At 33.1% G+C, this 7,011-nt stretch overlaps 1 protein-coding gene across 1 annotated transcript in view; it reads right to left on the reverse strand.

Moving 5' to 3' along the window:
* The window catches only part of NK7.1 (homeobox protein NK7.1), an 86,294-nt gene extending 85,908 nt beyond the window's left edge, over positions 1 to 386 (reverse strand). The window contains exon 1 of the mRNA XM_076128502.1: positions 339 to 386. The gene's annotated coding sequence lies outside the window, so the exon portion shown is untranslated. The remainder of the gene's footprint in view (positions 1 to 338) is intronic.
* Between the last annotated feature and the right edge of the window lie 6,625 nt (positions 387 to 7,011).

Raw genomic sequence — 7,011 nt, forward strand, 5'->3', positions numbered from 1 at the left:
ACGCATTATGATTTGGAGTTTGAAAATAGGAAATTCATCAGATTTAATTAATATATTTTATGTTGCTGTTGACTATGCATGTATAGCTGACTTTTATATTAGAGTAAATTTGAGTAATTAAGCGTGACTGAAGTATTTATTTTTTGTTGTTCAAAGACTTACTCCGCAAACTTATTGAATTGATACACTTTTTAGCCTAATATTAAAAGGTTCGAAAAACAAAACATTAAAATACCTACTACAATATAATTTCAGTTCATAAAACACACTAACTTGGAACACAAAGTCAAGATAAATTCAATTCACAAACAAAAATTATTAATTCAATTGGTATTTACCCGTAAGCTATAAGTAGTAGTATCCGCAAGTTTATCAGACGCTGCGACTTCCACATCAGCTACACATTTGACGTCAAAAAGTAATTAAAATCTATCAAATGCTATCGCAATTACTTTACTACAATATTAATTTCACATATCAAAGTAGATAAAGGCATTTCAGCAAGTCATAAATATGAAACAACATGTAAAAATGTCGATTATATTTTCACAATTACGCCAATGATTATTGATATCAACGATTACTGCTAATCGTTGCTTTATCGTTAATAATTTAATATATTATGATAAAGATGGACTTGATTGCCTCTATTATAAAAAATAGTGAATGATAATGTTTTTATCATTAATAAAATATATTTAAGCCTTTGCTGTTATACTGCAAGGCAGGGCTCCTCCTGAATATGGGGAGGTAAGGCCTTGATCCAGGCTGGCCAAGTGTTATTTAGAGGCTTTGAATACCTTTAGGCCCTATGTCAAAGGAGATAAGGCATACAAGGCTTTATCACAATGTTTTTCTTTACCGCTAAAAAAACCGTAGTGTATTAATTATTAATAATACACACATAACTTCGAAAAAGCCGTTGGTGTTCTGCCTCAGGTTCGAACCATTGACCATTTTGCATGACTAGACTACTCGGCTATCACTGCTCAATTATTATCATTCATCTAATGTACTCGTATGTGCAAGAAATTGGATCACATGGCTCTTCAACCTCGTTCTAGCTGCCTAGAGCTAATCTCTCAGATACAATAGGTAATAAATCACATTACCTTGATCAGCAATACTAAATTATCACTATAACTATAAAATACTGTGGCATTATTATAGAGAAGGTAATAGGCTCCATTATATCTGTCCTTAAATTAAAACGATCAATGACATTGACAATTAATGTAGCGCATTGTCGAGAATAAATATCAAAAATATTTAAAGAAATATCAAATACTCGTAACCGGTAGTCCTGTATGGCACGATGTATGGATGTGAATGAAGCAAGGAAAGTTTGTAGGGATCATGGAAAATACGTGTGTGTTTTTGTATGTATATGTCAATAGAAATATATGCATTTTTTCAAACATATGCATATTTTGAAACTGTCATAATTAAAAGCTTTTGATACAGTTATGTGAGTGTGTGATAATTTGTGATAAGAATACTGAAAATCATTGCAATGTAATTTAAAGATAATATTAATCGAACGACAAGCCTGTAAGGCTTTAGCGTTTAACATTTTTGTAGTAATCTATACATACCTAATATATTATCTATTATAAAAATGTTGAATGAAGAAGACTCATTAATTATTTACATAAGGAAACATTTCTACAAAAACTGTTTAAATTATTGTTCGAGGGGTTTTTTTAATTTTTAGTGTAATTTGAAATCGTTAAACCGATTTGTAAATTTTGACACACGACTTAAAACATTCACAATAAAAAAATAAAAAATAGTACATACATAAAATTACTTCTTTTTCCTATGGAGTTGCATAGACCAAAGAACGCCACTTGCTTCTTGAAAAAATACAATCATACTAACACAACCTTATCAACATTACAAAATAAGTAAGATAAGCAACCATTCAGACAACGAGGCTTTAAAAACCGCGCTCAAACTTTTAAATTTAAACACCAAGACCGAATTTAAGAGCAAAACATCAAAAGTACCCCACAACAAGGTTACATCGGTCGAAGCATTTAGCGCCGGCACAGTAGCAATAACTCAGCGCAGGAAATCACGTCATCGCTCTATTACAGCACGCACACAGACACACGCACGCACACACACAATGTACGGTGAAGGAAATGCGTTCGACTTAATAGTGAGACGAATTTCAACAATTTTTTTTTACTGGAACTTTCGCGATGTTATTTTGGGTGTATTTTGGTTGATATGATAATGATGATTGTTGATGATTTGTTGGTAAAAAATATAAATTTACCTTAATTCAAAATCTTGACCGAAATAAAATTTGTTAAGTTTTTTTTTTCAGGGACTACTACGCTTTGCTTTCGCTTCGCCTGAACGTATTTTTTTATTGAAATAACATCTTAAGTGGAGAATTTAAAAAAGTGTGTTTGATGGCTTACTTAGGTAAACTATTTTTATAATCTCTGTGAAATATTTCAAATGCCTAGATTTAGTGACTACCTTGATATAAACTAATCTGACTTAATCGCATAAATATGGTAAATTTTACTGAATAAACGAAGTGACACAATCTATGGGTATCTAAGCAAAAGGAAAAGTAATAAAAATAATTGGATTAATCGCTTCAAAATAGATAATTGTTACAGTGCTATTACACAATAATTACGAATTATTATTATCTATTTTCAAATGATCCCTAATAATCTGTATTTAATTCCGCTATCCTTATTAATATTATGATTTATGTGAAAATATCACAACACGTGCATTTTTGCACATCTGTTACACAATCAATTAAACGCTTAAAGAATTTTGGATAACGTTTGACAGAAGAACACATAGAATATTCTTAAGAATTATAATCCAAGTTGACAAAATACGGTAGTTGACTACCAGTCAAATCACGACTAATCAGTCAAGTCTCAAACACGTTTTACTATAGAATAACGACATAGTGACGAGAGTAAAGGTACACAAGACTTCTACTATCTTCACTAGGCTATCAAACCGTCCCGCCAAAGGGACGATTTTCTTTTACTATCGACTATCAACAACTAAGTATAGCTATAGACAAAATTAAATGTGGAACAAATATCAGCGCCCCTGGCATGTATCGCAAGAACAATTTTTTAAAGAAATCCTAAATGTCAAAAGCTCGCTAACCGATACTACTGTACCTCGATTCTCTACTACTATCGACAACCAACAACCGGCTAGCTTTGGAAAAAAATTGTTTGACAGTCGGTTCAGCGCCTCTAGCGGGCGTCGTGGAAATGTCAAACTCTCGATACTCAAAAGTACCGACTGTAGAGAATCGCTCTACCGATCTTCTGACATTGTCAAACAGTCACTGTCTTGAAAGAGAAATGAGGCGTGACATTAATAATATATAAATCAATAAATATTAACAAAATATGTAGATATACAGATAGAAATTCAACGACAATTTGTCCAATCAGCAACAATTATTATCATATCGTAAAAAGATATTTTAATCATCTAATTTCCTGTGATTAAATGCTTGATAGACAGGATTATTTTTAACTTGTTATGTGATAATTGCCATGATAACTAAGTTTGCAAGCCAATGTGCTGGAAAATCCATGTTTTTAATGGAAATATGTTGTATTTATCGACTACTTTAGAAAGTTATATAACTTTAAAATTAATAGTTGTTTTTTTTTTGTTCAAGACTAAAATTAAAAATCAAATACAAATTGACTACTATATGTAAAGCAATGAATTAATATAATTCAGCTGACATTATAATGTACATTAGAATGCATAGAAAACAGAAGACGTACTCAGTTTTGTATGATACCAAGTTTTTTTATTAAATCTAGAAGCACATTTAGAGTTTTGCTATAACTTTAGTCTCGTTGAAAGGTAAACCTATATAATCATTATGCCTAAATATCCGCATAGTTTCTACAGTATTGAGATAATTGCCAATCACATAAATATTAAGGAATAATATTGTATTTTGCAAAAATATTTGAAAAGTAAGTCACTTAATTTAGCGTGCACTATATTCGCCCGAACGCGCTATAAAGCCTAATTGAGCACCGGCATAGCATCACATTGTTATTACTATGTATCCATTTGAAATATTAACGACACACGTTATTACGCAAGTTATATAACAATATAACAGTTTATAACAATCTATAACATAACATAACACTTTTGACATGTGCGCCATTTTAATTGTGACTTATTTTCACTGCGGTTTGACTTTTGCACTGCATCAGTCTGTTTCGGTCTTTCGGTATTTAGGTTATGCAAAGTGTGCAAAGTAATAATATTAGTTAGTTTGTGACTACGAGCAGTGCAATTTGGCTGAAATGTAAAGCGAATCAATGTCTTTCCTCTTTCTTTATTTATCTTTTTAAAAGACAACTCCTGCACTAAATTGCTCTTGCGTCGCGGGGGCTTTTACCAACATACAAACAACGGACACAAAGTACAATCAGATCCGAAACAACTATTTGAAGATCGCACAAATAATTGATCCGTCTGGGAATCGAACCCACGACCTCTCTTGTTAGCAGCGAAAGCATGTAGGTATGAATGCGTTCATATAAATGTAAAGTACTTAAACCATTGCTGTACAATAAAATAATTAACCCTCTCCTACAGCTGTCTTTATCCGGATTGAAAGAGGGGTTAAACCTTGATTCGAATACGTTGATCAAGTGCCGGTTAGGGACTTTGAGTTACTTCAGCTGTTTAAAGAACTTTCTTGCATGCATTGTTCACGATGTATTATCTGTCGTTATCAAATTGATATTATCTCATATACATTAATGACTTTAAAAAGTCGTTTGTGCGTTGCTCTTAAGTACGATGACTCGACCACTCGGCTATCAGAGCTTTTATATTAGGGAATGACATATAAAATCACTGCTATTTAATTTTAGGGAATAACTTACAATTTTTTTTTTCGACGATGGAATAAGTCTGTCGTTATATTATACTACTGAAAAAGGACAGACAAACAATTGTTTACATCTATACTAATATTATAAAGCTGAAGAGTTTGTTTGTTTGTTTGTTTGTTTGTTTGTTTGAACGCGCTAATCTCAGGAACTACTGGTCCGATTTGAACAATTCTTTCACTGTTAGATAGCCCATTTATCGAGGAAGGCTATAGGCTATATATCATCACGCTACGACCAATAGGAGCAGAGTATGATTAAAATTAAAAAGTGTTATAAAAACGGGGAAAATTGGGATCCATTCTCTCTTATGTGACGCAAGCGAAGTTGCGCGGGTTAGCTAGTGCATAATAATATCAGTAAACTGAGATAAAGTTAATTGTCTCATTGTTCAGCACTGAAACTCAAAGACCATAATTCTTTATTTTCACAACTCAGCGTAATATAAAACAAATTTACAGGGAAGGAAACATCCCCTACACGAGAGGGTGGTTTAATAATGATCAATCGGACTTCCGAGGGGAGGGTGCAACCGATACATTCTTAACTACACTGTCTTATAATGAGGTAGCGAGGTCGATTCCCGAGTTGCATAAAAACTTTTTCAAATTTTTTACACATATATTTATCATCACGCCAATTGCAATTAAATGAATATGCGAATTTTGTTGTTTATATTTCAGGCCCTTATCAACAGATAATTAGTCTACTGCCTTCTAACCGTCTTATTCGTAAACACACTATAAATCTATTTTAGTTAAAAACCTACTATAATATGTTTTCTCTTTTTGATTTCGCTAAGGAGTGAAAGAAACAAAACTCCTTATAAGCCTTTCATCACATATATTTTTATGAATAAGAGGGAGTTTTCAAAGTCTGCTGCTGAATCAAAACTCTTCATATGCGTATATGTGTGACTCGGGAATCAAACCTGTGATCTTGTTGTCAACAAATGTACATACTACCGCACGGACTACACATTAACAGAAGCTTATAAAAAGCGGTACAGTACCGCGATTCTCTACTGTTATCGACTACCGACAACCAGCTAGCTATCGAAAATTTTTGTATGAAAATCTGATTAGCCCCTCTAACGGGCGTTGGAGTAACTATTTTGGTAGTACATTTAAAATGTTAAACTTTCGATACTCGATGGTTTCAATAGTAGAGAATCGTGCTACAGTACTTTTTCTTCTCGACATCGCGTTGCATCGCATCGCGTTGCATCGCATCGCGTTGCTTCACATACATCGCCCACGTAGGCCAAGTAAAAGTATATTAATTACGTAACAAATAAAAACAAAACTATCAACTGATTAGTACCTCTATCAATATCAATTCAATAATCATTTATCATAATCTAATCAGATGATCTAAACATTAAAAATAAGTAACTTTATTGACTATTAATAGTTAGTTGGACTGCCTCCGTGGCGCAGTGGTTTAGGTCACCACGCCGATACCACTGCATCGGGAGGTCGTGGGTTCGATTCCCACACGGAGCAATTATTTGTGTGATCCACAAATAATTGTTTCGGGTCTGGTTGTGCTTTGTGTCCGTTGTTTGTATGTTTGTAAAAGTCCCCGCGACACAAGAGCAATTCTTAGTGCGGGAGTTGTAAAAGAAATTAGAAATTAGAAAAACAAACAAAAATTAATGGTATGACGTATTTCCGCTACCGGAAATACTTACTTAAGTTTAAAGAGGTATAATGTCTTTTATGTACCGAAATTAAAAGGCTTTCGTTACGAAACTAGTTTTTTAAATCGATCTATTAATGAGTTAATAATTTGATATGTTAATTTAAGTGTTAATTTTTATGATTTCTAAAGATATCGAAATATTACACGTGTGCCGTTACGGCGATGTTTTGGTAACTAGGTTAGCAGAATTGTGTATAACGAACTAAAAATCTGTTATTAATTATAGAGTTAATATCGAAATAGTATCTTAGTAAGGTATGAGGAGCTCGTGGCTTAGTTAACAACAGCCGCGCGGATCGATCTCTGAGGTTAAGCCATGCTTGCCGAGGTTGATTTGTGGATGGGTGACCATCTTATACATATCGAGTTCCTCCGT

The sequence above is a fragment of the Anticarsia gemmatalis genome, chromosome 21 (assembly GCF_050436995.1).
Source record: "Anticarsia gemmatalis isolate Benzon Research Colony breed Stoneville strain chromosome 21, ilAntGemm2 primary, whole genome shotgun sequence".
In the NCBI taxonomy this organism is placed as follows: Eukaryota; Metazoa; Arthropoda; class Insecta; order Lepidoptera; family Erebidae; genus Anticarsia; species Anticarsia gemmatalis.